Source organism: Camellia sinensis, chromosome 2 (genome assembly GCF_055761805.1).
Source record: "Camellia sinensis isolate YWXY chromosome 2, ASM5576180v1, whole genome shotgun sequence".
NCBI lineage: Eukaryota > Viridiplantae > Streptophyta > Magnoliopsida > Ericales > Theaceae > Camellia > Camellia sinensis.
Window position 1 is genome coordinate 104,301,514 of NC_138962.1, and position 15,812 is coordinate 104,317,325.

The window sequence follows — 15,812 nt, forward strand, 5'->3', positions numbered from 1 at the left end:
TATTTTTAATTTATTTATATAATTATTTTTATTTTTAATTGATTAATATTATAAATAAAAAATATAACAAATAAAGAATAATAAAACATGTTAAAATAAATAAAAGATAAAAATTGGATGATTTGTTTTATAGATTTGATTTGATATTTTTTATTATATTTGATTTAATTAGATTTTGCTGGAAATTTGTGTTAATGCATACAATATGATAGTAGTGTTGGTGGTAGATAGTGGCATGTATAGAATATGATAGTGGTGTTGGTGGTAGATAGTGGCATGTATAGAATATGATAGTGGTGTTGGTGGTAGATAGTGGCATGTATATAATATGATAGTGGTAATATATAATATGTAAGTGGCATATAATGGGTTATAATGATGTTTGTAATATCTCCTATATAAGGAGTGTCATTTGGTCTTGTAAAATAAGAAGTTTTGAATATAACAGAAATATATTCCTTCTTCCTCATATTTTCGGAGTTCTTCTTCCTCATATTTTCTAAGTTGGTATCAGAGCAACAAAAAACGCAGCAGCCCTAAAACCGTCATAGCCATGTCGGAAGTCACGTCCGAAACCACTTCAACCCCTGCCGCTGCCATTCCGGTGAAAACGTCCAACTCTCACTCTGTCCAAATCACCACCATCCGCCTAAATGGTGATAATTTTCTCCGCTGGTCACAATCTGTCCGGATGTATATCCGTGGGCAAGGAAAGATCGGTTACATCACTGGTGACAAGAAGGCTCCTGCTGTTAATGATCCGCTGTTCGACAGTTGGGACGCTGAAAACTCCATGGTTATGACATGGTTGGTCAATTCCATGGAGGAGGATATAAGCTCTAATTACATGTGCTATCCTACTGCACAAGAATTGTGGGATAATGTTAGTCAGATGTATTCTGACCTAGGAAATCAATCTCAAGTTTTCGAATTAACTTTGAAGTTGGGAGAGATTCGTCAAGGAGATGATTCCGTCACCAAATATTTCAATTCGTTGAAAAGGTTGTGGCAGGATCTTGACATCTTCAACACATACGAATGGAAATCGGTTGACGACTGCAACCACCACAAGAAAACTGTGGAAGACAGCCGTATTTACAAGTTTCTTGCCGGCCTCAACATTGAGTTCGATGAAGTGCGAGGAAGAATTATTGGCAGACCTCCTCTCCCATCCATTGGCGAAGTATTTGCCGAAGTCAGAAGGGAAGAGAGCCGAAGGAGCGTCATGCTTAAGAAAAAAGGTACTGGTGAATCAATTGAAATTTCTGCTTTAATTAGCGATGCTGCGGCCAACAAGGCTGCAAATTACCAGCGCAGGTTTGATGATAAGCCATGGGTCTGGTGTGATTTTTGCAACAAGCCTCGCCATACACGCGAAACGTGTTGGAAGATCCATGGCAAACCTGTCAACTGGAAAAGCAGCAAACAAGGAGAGAAGAATCGTGGCTTTCCTACCGCTAATGAAGCCGATTCAGGTCCCTTCAACAAAGAGCAGATTGATCAACTCTTAAAGCTGATAAAATCCAACTCCTCATCCGGTACTCCTAGTGTTTTGTTGGCACAAACAGGTAGAAATCCTAAAGCCTTCTCTTGCCTAAACTTCTCTCCGTGGATCATAGATTCCGGTGCCTTCGATCACATGACTAGTTTTTCCCATTTATTTAGTACCTATTCCCCTTGTTCTGGTCATGACAAAATCAGAATAGCCGATGGTAGTTTTTCACCTATTGCAGGAAAAAGATTTATTAAACTAACTGAGAAAATTAATCTCAATGCTGTTCTTCACGTCCCCAACTTAGCCTGTAACCTTTTGTCTGTCAGTAAACTATCTAAGGATTCTAATTGTCGTGTTACATTTTTTGAATCCCATTGTGAATTTCAGGACCAGAACTCGGGATGATGATTGGGCGTGCTAGGATGCTTGAAGGTCTTTACTACTTTGATGAAGTACCTGTTAGTAATAAAAAAACTCAGAGCTTTAATAGTACTAGTTCAATCTCTGTTCGAGAAAAAATAATGCTATGGCACTATAGGCTAGGACATCCTAGTTTTCTTTATCTGAAACATTTATTTCCAGAATTATTTAAAGGGATTGATTGTTCTTCTTTTCATTGTGAAAGTTGCATTTTTGCAAAATTTCATCGCTCTACTTATTTGCCAAAACCTTACCAGGCTTCCAAACCTTTTTATTTGATTCATAGTGATGTTTGGGGCCCTTCTAAAATCACTACTCTTTCTGGTAAAAGATGGTTTGTTACATTTATTGATGACCATACCCGCTTATGTTGGATTTATTTGATGAATAAAAAATCTGACGTGAAAAATTTATTCACAAATTTTTACAATATGATTGAAAACCAATTTCAAACCAAAATTGGTATTTTACATTCTGATAATGGAACAGAATATTTCAATGAGCAGTTGGGTGAGTTTTTGGAAAAAAAAGGGATTTTTCATCAATCTACATGTCGGGATACCCCTCAACAAAATGGCATTGCAGAACGAAAAAATAAACATCTACTTGAAGTTGCACGTGCTATAATGTTTTACATGCATGTTCCTAAATATTTATGGGGTGAAGCAATTTTAACAGCCTCTTATTTGATAAACAGGATGCCTACAAAGGTGTTAACATACAAAACACCTTTCGATTGTCTCAGCTTTTTTCCTGACACGAGGTTGTTTTCTGATTTACCCGCCAAAGTTTTTGGATGTACTGCCTATGTTCATGTTCCTAGTCAATTTCGTTCAAAACTTGACCCCCGTGCTATAAAATGTGTTTTTTTGGGTTATTCCTCAAACAAAAAGGGGTATAAGTGTTTCGATCCTTAAACCAAGAAATTTCATGTGAGTATGGATGTGTCATTTGTGGAAACAAAATCCTATTTCCCCAACACTTCTCTTCAGGGGGAGACAAGTGGAGTAGAAGACCGTTTTTGGGATATTTCTATCCCGCTCCCCAATGTCATTTATCCTACACAAAAACCACATCTGTCTGATAATGATCACTTAGGAGAACCAAGTTCTATGGTGCCTAGTCAAGAAGATTCTTGTTTAGGGGGAGAAGTACTACAAAATGATCTAAATCCTGAGCTTCAGGTTTATACTAGGAAGCGATTTCATCTGAGGAATAATGACCTGAATGTCCATTCTAATGACCCGAATGTCCACCCGAGTTCTGGCATCGAAATTTTAGGTAATCCTATTCCTTCTATTTCCGACCTTGATGTTCCTATAGCAATTAGGAAAGGTGTCCGAAATTGCATTAAACATCCTATTGCAAATTACCTCTCCTATCAAAGACTGTCTAAAAACCATAGAGCTTTCACATCTAGGATTTCACACTTGTTTGTTCCAAGAAATATACAAGAAGCATTGGATGATCCGAATTGGAAATTAGCAGTCATGGAGGAGATGAATGCTTTAAGGAGAAGTGGTACTTGGGAGATAGTTGATCTACCCAAAGACAAGAAAACAGTTGGGTGTAAATGGGTGTTTACGATAAAATGTAACGCAGATGGAAGCGTTGAGAGATACAAGGCGAGATTGGTGGCTAAAGGCTTCACTCAAACTTATGGGATCGACTATCAGGAGACGTTTGCTCCTGTTGCTAAAATAAATTCCATCAGAGTACTGTTATCTCTTGCAGTAAATTCAGATTGGCCTCTACATCAACTTGACATTAAGAATGCATTTCTCAATGGTGATCTTGAAGAGGAGGTGTTCATGAGCCTACCGCCGGGATTTGAGCAGAGACTTGGAAGCGACAGAGTATGCAGATTGAACAAGTCATTATACGGACTCAAACAATCACCAAGAGCGTGGTTTGAACGCTTTGGGAAGGCAGTTATCAGTTGTGGCTTCTCGCAGAGTCAAGCAGATCACACAATATTTTATAAACATTCAAAAAACAGTAAAATTGCAATTTTGATTGTTTATGTTGATGACATCATTTTAACTGGTAATGATGAAGCAGAGTTAGCAGCCCTCAAAGAGAAACTCGCAAAAGAATTTCACATTAAGGATCTGGGAGCCCTCAAGTATTTCCTCGGAATGGAATTTGCAAGATCCAAGGAAGGTATATTCGTTAATCAGAGAAAATATGTTCTTGATCTCCTTGGAGAAACAGGTATGCTTGGTTGTAAGATGGTGGAGACTCCGATCGAGCCTAACTTGAAGTTACAAGCTGCTAAGGCTGAAGAAGTCAAAGAGAGGGAACAATATCAGCGACTTGTCGGGAAATTGATTTACTTGTCTCATACGCGGCCTGATATTGCCTTTGCAGTCAGCATGGTAAGTCAGTTCATGCACTCACCAGGGGCAGAGCACTTTGAGGCCGTTTATAAGATCTTAAGATATTTGAAAGGAGCTCCAGGGAGAGGCTTACTGTTCAAGAAACATGGACATCTTCAAGTTGAAGTATACACAGATGCAGATTGGGCAGGAAGTGTTACGGACAGGAGATCAACATCCGGATACTGCTCCTTTGTAGGTGGGAACCTAGTTACATGGCGGAGTAAAAAACAGAATGTGGTAGCTAGAAGTAGTGCAGAAGCAGAGTTCAGAGCTGTTGCCCATGGAATCTGTGAAGTAATGTGGATTAAAAGAATTCTTGAAGAATTAAAGCTTTCTCACCCGACACCTATGAAGGTCTATTGTGACAACAAAGCAGCTATATCTATAGCTCTAATCCAGTTCTACATGATCGCACAAAAGATATAGAAGTGGATAAACATTTCATCAAGGAGAAAATCAATGCTGGCATAATCTGTATGACCTACCTTCCAACAGGTGAACAATTAGCTGATGTGCTAACGAAGGGACTACACAAGAAGCAATTTGATAAGCTGACTAGCAAGCTGGCTATGGAAGATATCTTCAAACCAGCTTGAGGGGGAGTGCTGGAAATTTGTGTTAATGCATACAATATGATAGTGGTGTTGGTGGTAGATAGTGGCATGTATAGAATATGATAGTGGTGTTGGTGGTAGATAGTGGCATGTATAGAATATGATAGTGGTGTTGGTGGTAGATAGTGACATGTATATAATATGATAGTGGTAATATATAATATGTAAGTGGCATATAATGGGTTATAATGATGTTTGTAATATCTCCTATATAAGGAGTGTCATTTGGTCTTGTAAAATAAGAAGTTTTGAATATAACAGAAATATATTCCTTCTTCCTCATATTTTCGGAGTTCTTCTTCCTCATATTTTCTAAGTGATTTATTATTATATAACAAATTATATTATTTATTATATTTATTATATGTTAAAAATGGGAGGGGGGAGACAGAACAGAACACAAATCGACGAGAGAGAGAGAGAGAGAGAGAGAGAGAGAGAAGAAGAAGAAGAAGAAGAAGAAGAAGAAGAAGAAGAGGGAAGGCGATGTCGAGAAGATCGAACGCGAGCAGATCGCGAGGCGAGAGTAGATCGAAGGCAAAGTCGACGTCGAAGGTCGATGTCGAAGGTCTAGGCGATGTCGAAGGTCGACATCGATGTCGAAGGAGAAGGCGACAATGAGACCAGGTTTCTCTCTCTCTCTCCCTTCCCCCTTTACGATCCCATCTTGGACTGGATCGCGTTTCTCTCTCCATAGAAACGCGATTCTTACACGTTTTTTTTCTAGGAAACGCGGAATCGCGATTCGCCACCTAGTTGCACGATTCCTGCAACTAAGTATTTGCAATTCAACATAATTCAAGATAAATTCTTGAGTTTCATTTCAACATTCCACAACCAAGTTTATGTCATCCATATCATTAATAAATCATTTCCCCAATCTTCCTTTCACGTTATAGCATGATTTACAATGTCCATAATAAGAGTTCAATCGCTAATTTTTAACATAATTTTGAAACATCTCCAAAATCCAATTAAACTTGTACATATATAATTCAACCTACCAATTTCATGATTCTACTTTCAATTTGGGCAAAATCATTAATTATTATAATGAATCAACTTAGGGTTTTCAAAAAAAATTAAGATTTTCAACAAAAATTCAAACTTCTTAAACCACTACTTTTAATTCCAATTTCCCTCTTGATTATACACCTAAAGTTCATAATCTACCATACTAACCCATCAATTGAACCCCAACATCTCAAACCCTAAATCCCCAATTCTCATGATATACATTATATGCTCAAAAATGGAGATTTTGCATTTATATAATGAAAATACCACAAATCTATCTATTAGTGTAAGTATTGAAGAGAACTAGAACCCCAACCTCAAGAATCGAGCAAAAGAGCAAGCTTTGATGAGATTCCTCCACAATTTCGAAATTCCAATCGGTAGAACATGATGATTTTCAAGCTTCTTCACTTCTTGGTGAGTGATATTGGCCAAAACTTAGAAGAATGGTGAGTATTTGGGATCAAAACCCTAGGGTTTTCGGACCTAGGGTGAGAGGAATGAAGAGGGGGGATGAAAATGCAAGGAATGATCTAGAAAAGCCCCTTTAAACTTGCTGAATTCATGCAGTCCGCTCGAGTGTCGCTTTCCACGCTCGAGCGTACTTGCTTCCCGCACAGATATGAAAACTTCAAACGGGTATAACTCTCTCATCTGGACTCCGTTTTAGGTCGTTCTTGTGTCCAAATTGAAGCTCTGGAAATAAGCTTTCCAATGGTTCTAGTCTCACATCCAAATTCAAAGTGTGGAAAAAGAAAAGAGCAAAAGAGTGACGGCTGTTCATAGGAAAAATTATCCGAATTAAATTTTTGGTTCACTATTACTTTACCATTATGTTACCACTTCAATTAATACCCCAAAATAAAATAAGGAGGTCCCAAATACACTAATAAAAATGTCAAAGGCAATCTCACTTTTCACGCTCGAGCGTCGCTTCCCACGCTCGAGTGCGCATAGACCAACAAAGCCGTCCGCTCGAGCGACCACTCCCACGCTCGAGCGGGAATTCACAACTCTCAGAATTTCGGGCCGTCTGCAAAAGTGTTGGGAACCTCTCAAGTCCGCTCGAGCGTCAATTCCCCCGCTTGAGCGGAGGGAAAAATTCTGAATCGTTACATAATGGAACTTAGATGAATGCAAATATGAGTCCTTTTCCCCGTGTCTTGAATTGTGGGGTTTTCCATATCGTACATTTGGTTCCAGTATTGACATTCAATACTTGTATACATGTCCACAAATCATGTAAAAAATGCCCTTTTTCAGTGAATGATGAGGACAAAGTGATTTTTTATTTTTATTTTTTATTCTTTACATGATTTAAAATTGGAAGCAATTACATTTGTGATATTGTCTTTAATGCTGGTGCTTCTGGGTTCTGAACATGATTTCTTGTTCCTTTGATTAAGCTCTATCATCTAGTTTCTCCCATTGTCTGCTACTGTGGTCTGTTCTTGCATTATTCTTATATGCGCTTTGACTAATTACTTTACTATTTTTCTTACCTACCTATTTTCTTGTTTTCATCTTGTTGGCTTGCTAAATACTGATATTTCATTGTTATTGTAGCAACATACTGTTCAGGGAGTTTGCTCTTATTTCCATGTGGAGGGTGCCCGCAGTGCCCATAGGTGCCCACACATTGCTAAGTTTTCTTGTTGAACCTTTGAAACAGCCAACTGAACTCTTCTTTCTACTGAGGAAGAGAGTTCCAGGACCGGGTATGGTGTATTTAGATCTGTATTTGTTCATTGCACTCAATGTTGTTTATGCTTTTCTTTTGGCCTTGATATATTATCACTTGTAAGACTGCAAGTTTGTACAATGTTTCATTAAATTAGAGTGAGTACTACTCCTGTGATGTGACTCATCACAACTGGCTGAAAGTTGAGTTAGAGAATGTGGGAAGTTTGTCCCCTTGAATTGTCAGCCGAGGAAAAGCAAAGAGTGATTGCAGCAGCTAAGGAAACACTAAATTCATCATTTTCGCTGCTCTTAAGTGAGTTGATTTACCTATATGCTACAAACATTGCACGTAGAGATCTTTGGATTAGCCACCATGTTTATTTGTATAGTTTTTATTATGGATAGTTGACTTGGTCACATCATTTTATGTTCTTCCACTTGTAAGCTTTCAGGTTTGAATTAATTGATATATTTTATTTTCTAGGAAAAGAAAATCCATGGTTGGTTCCCGCTGAAGATCATGTTTATGAATCAGTAGAACCTTTGTTCCTAGAATTGCATACCATTGCAATGCTTTGTCTGCCTTCTGGTGAATGTATGTGCTCAGATGCCACCTTGTGTGCAGCACTAGTGAGTGCCCTTTATTCTTCAGTAAGCGAGGAAGTTGTATTAAATCGCCAGCTCATGGTATTTTGCTTCCTTTCATCCTGTCATATGATTCAGAGGGATGGGAGCCAAATGAAATGGTATATTAGTTTTTTTGTACTTTGAGGATAGCTTTACACTTTTGTGCTTCATTGTGCCTTAAGGATCTATATGCCAAATTTGATTGCATTATTTTAAGTGGGATGGTCTGGTAATGTGTTAAGGTGCACTATTTTCCGAAGGTCACTACTATATCCCTGATTAGGTCCATCTATTATATAGACACTTGACATATGACAAATATACAACATGATTCGGATTTGCCAACACAACGATTTTCAAAAAAGCGAGACACGACATGTTGATGGACGCATGAAAAAGACATTTTTATATATTTTATATGCCATATATATTACAATATTTATGAATTTCTAAAATACTAAATTCATATTGAGTTTTATGTTTTTTTCGTTTTTATTGGATATGTTTTTATTTAACAATAAACTATTTATTTATTTTTTTGTTTGCAATATCTTTTTTTCCACGTATCATCCTTTGAAATGTTGGGCTTGATATCCAAATCTTAGTAGCAGAAAACTTCTACTTAGGTGACGCTTCTTATTGAGAAACGTGTTTCTGTGCTCCCAAGTAAGAAACTCCCTTCCGTCAAGAAAGAAACTCGCTCTCAACTGAGATAGTAACCAAAAACATACAAATATCAAAGAAACAAAAGAAAAGTAACTAAAACTAATGATAGTACTTTCTATTTATATAATGTGTATTCATACTCGACAAAAACAATTTATAATTGACATCAATCACAAATTCTTATTCATATTTTAATACATAATTTATGTCTATGTAGAAAATTAATTGTTAGAATGTATTTATACATTTAATATATGAAATATATACACGCTTCCATAGGCATTCCCAACCTCAGAAACTTCTATATGCTCTCTCTCCCTCGCCCCCGCTTCGTGCAACTAAGATCCAAATACAAAGCCTTGCATACTGAATTGGATCGATGGAAGTGTAGAATAAAACACCCAACAAATCCCATAATAGGTGTACAACATACCAACAAAAAATAGAGTATTACAGCCTAGCCCATTTGGTGAGATGTAAAGATTACAAACCCTAATAAAAAATTAAAGATTTGTTGAAGAAGACGAAGCTGAACCTAGGTAAGTACGTTTCTTTTTCTTTTGCTAGTTATGCTAGCACGATTAGTTCCACTTTTTCTTTGAATCATAGATCTAGTGTTCCTGCAGGCTGCATGAACAAAAGCAGTAATTTTTTTTTTTTGGGGTCATCATCGTGTCCAAGGATTGTTCCAGAAAGGGACACACATCCGGAGAATGTCAGAGGTGTGTCCAAGAACCAAAAAAAGTGAAAAAAATGGGACACACACAGGAGAGGGTGTGTCCAACATGTGTTGCCATGTCTCCGAACATGTTTGTGTCCCAGGCATGTTGGACACTGATCTGTTAGGTCAGATGAAGTGTTCTTGCTTCATAGAATATGATGTATAAAGTGTGAACCTGTGGTTTTTTGAAAAGTTCAAAGAATAATTAGCAGTATGGATTTATATATTTGTCAATCATTTGGGTTTTTAATATTTAGAACCCTGAACGTTTACAACTTCAAAATTGTTTGTGAATTGTGACTTCTAAAAGGAAAACATTAAGTTCTCTTCCTAATTCTTTTCAACATTTATAAGTAGAACATGAACTATTTTTTATTATTTTCATCTAGTAAATTCAAATTTTGCTATGTAAAAAAATGAATAATTTTTTTTTTTTTTTTAATTTCATATTAAATATATAATTAGAGCCATGACTCAACTGTGGTTGTATCCTAATTATTTGGAACTTGCTGTGTTGTGTGTATCCTTACTTCTTGGGTTTCATACCACAACCAAACTATTAAAAGGCTTTACTGAGGCTCACCCTAATGTTCACCTTGCCTTGAGGCTAAGGTAAAACGTATTAAGGCTTCAATTTTTAGACTATTCTTCCCAAAGGGTTGCGCATCACAATCTATGGCATACACCTTAGGTGAGCCTTGTACATCATAAGCATATGAGGGCATATGAAGAAGTTCCCCTAGACTCTTGTTAAACATAGTCTAGTAGATGAAACAAACATAAAAAAATAAATAAATAAAAAAAATAAAAAAAAGAACCATTGTTGCAACGATATTCTATAAGAGGAAATGATCAATCAAGAAAAAACATAGTTAATGTTCAAGTGAGAAGTTCAATCACTAAAGCTGAGAATGTTAATTTCACTTTTAAAGAAGGCAAGTTTCCTTCTCTACAGTGAAATGTTTAATGCCCTAAGGAGAAAAGTATTTACACTTTTATATTTTAATAGTTTTATTTGTTTATTTAGTAATTTAAAATATTGTTTAATAACTAAATATTAAAATTTAAATTTTGAATGCTTATGCATCAACACCTTAAGGGTTACGCCTCCCCTCGAGTTAAACCCCAAGGGATTGGCCTGGTGGCAAGGCCTTGGGTCTTGGGGGTGTGCTCTTTCCAAGGTTCAGGGATCGAAACATCTTAGGTGCTAACAATTCCTTGGAGCCATCGAATTGGAGGAAAACCCTTGAATTAACTGTGGTCCACTTGCGGAAAACTCCTTGTTGGCCTGTGCACCCCCTGGGAATTAGTCGGGCTTTAATCCGGACACCCGGTGCCAATTAAAAAAAAAAAAAAATTCCCTCGAGTTACGCATTCACCTTTAAAAGCTTTGACAACAACTCAAATTAAACCTTTTAGTTCCTGAAACAATACCATTACATATCAGTTGATTTGTTTATGAATCACTTGATACTAGTCCTGTATAAGCTACGTAGTTTGATGAGGTGATGTAGAATATAATTATGTAATATGTAAAATTTGCTTCTGCCAAACTATTTTTAATCACATAAGCTTTTTAAGTTAGGTCTCTCTCTCTCTCTCTATATATATATATATATATATATACACCTTTTGTCTCTTGACATTTTTCCTTGACGGGAAGGTGAGCGTCTCTGTCTCATCAACAAACAATTACTGCATTGAGGTTGTTCTTCGCTGCTTGGCAACAGACGGTGATGGACTTGGTCCACATGAACTTAATGATGGTGGTATTCTTGCTACAGTGACTGCTGCTGGCTTTAAAGGTAAGGAATGGTTGTAACTGCATTATCCTTTAAAAATTCATTATTTTGGACCTTAAATCTGATAACTGGAATTGGTTGAAGACTCCTATTTTACTTGCTGGCTCAATTTTTTAGGCGATCAACTTTTACTTCAGATTCCACATGATGTGCAATAGAACTAATCAAATTCTAGTGGACATCCAAATACACCTTGGAAAAATAGAAGCTTGTTATATGCTTATATGAACATGTATACATAGTTGCAAGCTTGTGGCTTTAATTCAATACTTTTTTGTTTCCAAAAAAATCATGCCATGTTATGTGTTGAGTAGAATTTACAAGTAACTAAAATACAAAGGATGACGGGAGATATATTCGAACATGCTAATTTGAAAGTCTACAAAAGTTTCTTGGTCCTTTCTGCACGTTGCTTGAAAAAAGGATATTGGCAGTTGGATTGTTGGCTCTTCTGTCAAAAATTGGCCAATACCTTCAGGTCCTTGTCTAAATTTGCTGAAATACAATTTGGTTCTATATGTCGGATTGGGTCAAGTCTAATACAAGGCATCCAACAGGAATTACTAGGAGCTGTTTGACATCATATGTCCTACCTTACATGGTATTGAGTAAATGGAGATGTAAACACAATGCAAAACCTAGATGTGAGCAGCGAGTTATAGGTTGTGCATTGTTTAAAACAACATTGACTTTCTTCTGGGTTATATAATGTATGAATGCAGGAGAGTTTGTTCGATTTCAAGCTGGTGTAACAATGGAGATCTCACGATTAGATGCTTGCTATTCAAGCAAAGATGGTTCCCTGGAAGGCCTAGCTACATACATCGTGTGGGGCCTTTGCTGAAGCTGTTGCATTCCAAGAGTTATTCTTAGATGTATGCAGGTAAAGTCGTTTTCTGGAAGCCGGAAGTCCTTTTGTTTCTTCAAATTAGTTGGTTTATCATGTAACATTCTACCATTTTGCCAATTTCTTCCTTTTAAAAATAATATATTTTTTCCTTTGCAATCTCAAGGAAATTTGTAAGAGAAACAAAGGATCTATAGTAAAGAATAGTAGTTTTTAGTTTTTGTTTCTTACTAAATTCACAGGTTTCTGTTTCGCTCGTGGAGTTAGGCAATCCACCTGAAAGCCATGATGAGTTGATTGAACTAGTTGCATCGCCTGAAACTGGGTTTCTCCATTTATTTAGTCAGCAGCAATTGCAGGTAATATAATTATTTGGATAAGGAGTCTTTACTTGCTTGGGGTGGCTATTATCGCATTTTCTCTTTTCATTCTTCTTCTCAATTGACCTTCCCTAACAGGAGAATTGACTTGGATGGCAGTTTTGTCAATTCAACATAATTTTGCCTTGGCAATAGTGTCGCCCTCCTAAATTTTGTCCATCCACCCTTTTTTATTATTATTATTTTGCTTTTGGTTTCTGGTAAAGTTGCCAAGATTAGGGCCCTACTATAATCTTTAGACTTAATTACATTTTTGGTCCTCAATATTTCAATCGTGCCAATTTGGCCCCTAATGTATGAAAGTGTTTCAATTTGGTCCTCAATGTTTAATTGTGTCAATCGTTTCCCCAATGTATAAAAATTGTTCCAATTTACTCATATTTTGGGAATAAAAATGTAATTAACCCATAATCTTACTACGTTAGAAATTCACCTGAAAGATAAAAAGGTATTTTATTTTTCATCAGTTTGAGAATTTTATAGGTCTCACAAACAATCCATTTTTGTATTGTAACTTGCTGTTATTTTGGTTGATACAACAATTAAATACCATTGACTCTGTTGATAATCTGGTTTTGTTTTGCCCAGGAATTTTTATTATTAGAGAATATTGGATATGCAAATTTGGAGCTTGGATAGGAACGAACTTGTTGATTTGTGTGTAAATTATGAGGTGTTGATTTAGGGTTTAATTATGAGGGGCTGATTTAGTAGTAGTTGTATAATGCTCTGCTGATACAGTGATATTTTTGTGGAATGGATGAAGGGTTGAAGTTTTTATTTGTTTATTTTTTAATTTTTTTTAAGTGGCGTGTTTTGGATAGTTCTTTTCTATGCAGCAAGTAGATCTTGGTCCTGTATTTGTTCTTTTCTACGCAAGGGAAATACCATTTTAATGAAAAGTTGGAAAGAATAATATTAATTTAGTGGAAACTTTGCAATATCAAAAGAAAATTTAATTAACTTTAACAACTAAATTGAAAATATTGTGTACTGTTGTCAAAATGATATTTCCCCTTTGAACTACTGACTATTATTTTTTAATTTAAAAAAAATTTAATTCATCGAAAACTAATTATTTTAAGCATAATTATTTAGTAGAATTCTCACTTTTATTCCATTAAATGTTCTCAAGTCCATGTTTGGTAGGGGATAGTAAGTTAATTAATCCTCTTTAGAGGATCAATGGATTCCAACTATTCGCAGTTCTTTAACATGCTCGAATCTATCTCATTTTATTGATACTCAAAATCATGCTTGGAGGGTCGATCTTCTATGAGTATTCCTTCCACTGGAGTGCGTAGATTATATTAGGGTAATTCATTTACCGGTGGTGCCTTCACGAGATCCAATTATTGGGGCCTTTACTAAATGCAACCAATACACCATTAAGGTGGGTTATTTATGTGCAGCAATCTCAGGCCGTAGGGGTACACGTCACCATTCTGGAGATCCCATTTGAAAGCGATTGTAGAATCTTAGACTACCTAAGTGGACACTTTTCTTATAGAAGTGTCTTCACTGTATCTTTTTGGTCCGATGGGTGTTGTATGGGAGATGAGTTTTCACTGAGCCTAGTTGTCCACAATGTGATAAAGGAATCGAGACTATGGAACACTTTCTTTGAATGCCAGTATTCTTAACGGGTTTGGTGAGCTTCTTCATTAGGCCTTATTTTTCTAAGAAAATCCCATGTTTTTTTGGGACTGGTTCAAACAATAGATTAAGAAGGTTTGGAATCATGAAATTATTGTGCAATCCATTGCTCTTCTTTGGACCGTTTGGTTATGTGTTTAAAGGCGTGAATATGACACAAGTACAAGCAAATCTTCTTGCTCAGGAGCTTACCTCTAATGTTACTTGAAGATCATCCCCATGTTTAGAGTAGGCTTTAATACCTCAACATCTACTGCTGATGTTTGTAATAATGATGATATACGGATGCTTGCAAATTCTCTCTCTAATGTGATAGATTACTAGGTGTGGACTTTTGTCATAGATGGTTCGTGGCGGGCAGCTGATCAAACTGTGGGCATGGCATGTGTTTTCAATATAGATCAATCACGTGTTCAAGATTATGCTTTTAGGATGGAACTTCCTTCTCCATTGCTGGCCGAAGTTAAAGTGTGCTGGTAAGCTATTCATTGGGCTAAAGGCCAGCATCTATTAAGCATCTCCATTTTCACAGATAGTCAAGTTTTGGTATCTACTTTGCAACTGCAAGGCATCCCTGATTGGAGCATTGCGGCTAATATTAATGATATTAAGCTAATTAATAAGGATTTTGATTTTCTTTGTATTTCTAAAGTTAATCTAGACTCATGTACTATCTAGACAAGTTAATGGCTACTCAAGCTAATATATATCTATTTCTTTGCTTCTCAAAAAAAAAAAAAAAAAAAAAACGCATAATCACCAAAAAGGCATGGTATGGGTTTCATGTTGGAGTCTTTAATGTAGGGAGTGATATGTATGTGCAATATACATAAATTAATTCTGGCGGTTCCTAAAAAATCGATTTGCTTCAAAAATCTTGATTAATTTTATGATTTTTTGGAACAAATGATTTTTTTAACCAATTTTGGGTTTTGTTTATTGGATTTTATATTTCAAATTATAAGAAATTTGATATAATAATTAAAATGTGTTATGCTTATTGTGATGGTTAGTGATGGTGGTGGTTGGATTTTATTGTCTAAGCTAATGTTAAGATTGTAAAATCTCAATTGGTTAAAATTTATAACGTTATGGTTTTGAAAATAAAAACTTGTAAAAATGGAATTATGGCAAAAAAAAAAAAAAAATTTAAACAACTTGTCGGATGAAATAGTAACTCTGCCTCCTATAAAAAAGCAACAATACTACAAATTCATATCTACATAGAATTTACCAAAAAAAGAAATTAATGGCTTAGATTCAATTCATATGTAGACCCCATGCTTCATCAATTCAATTTCCACTACACAAACACATTGGAGGTAAATTCGGGGTCCATAAGGGTGGGTTCCTAGCATTTTTCATAAAAAAGGGGGAAGTAGTCACACACAAACACACACTCTTGTCTCACACAAAGTGCATGCGCGATGAATTGATCACAATATTGGGGATAGATGGATTGTACTGTGCCATATATGCTTCTCTACCTTCACTTAGTAAGGA

At 36.1% G+C, this 15,812-nt stretch overlaps 1 pseudogene across 1 annotated transcript in view; it reads left to right on the top strand.

The window, feature by feature from the left end:
* The window catches only part of LOC145789048 (nuclear pore complex protein NUP107-like), a 53,725-nt pseudogene extending 38,170 nt beyond the window's left edge, over positions 1-15,555 (top strand). The window contains exons 17-23 of the transcript XR_014361466.1: positions 7,494-7,632; positions 7,733-7,923; positions 8,095-8,297; positions 11,288-11,429; positions 12,149-12,309; positions 12,516-12,632; positions 14,634-15,555. The product of XR_014361466.1 is annotated as a nuclear pore complex protein NUP107-like (transcript). The remainder of the gene's footprint in view (positions 1-7,493; positions 7,633-7,732; positions 7,924-8,094; positions 8,298-11,287; positions 11,430-12,148; positions 12,310-12,515; positions 12,633-14,633) is intronic.
* Positions 15,556-15,812: the final 257 nt, after the last annotated feature.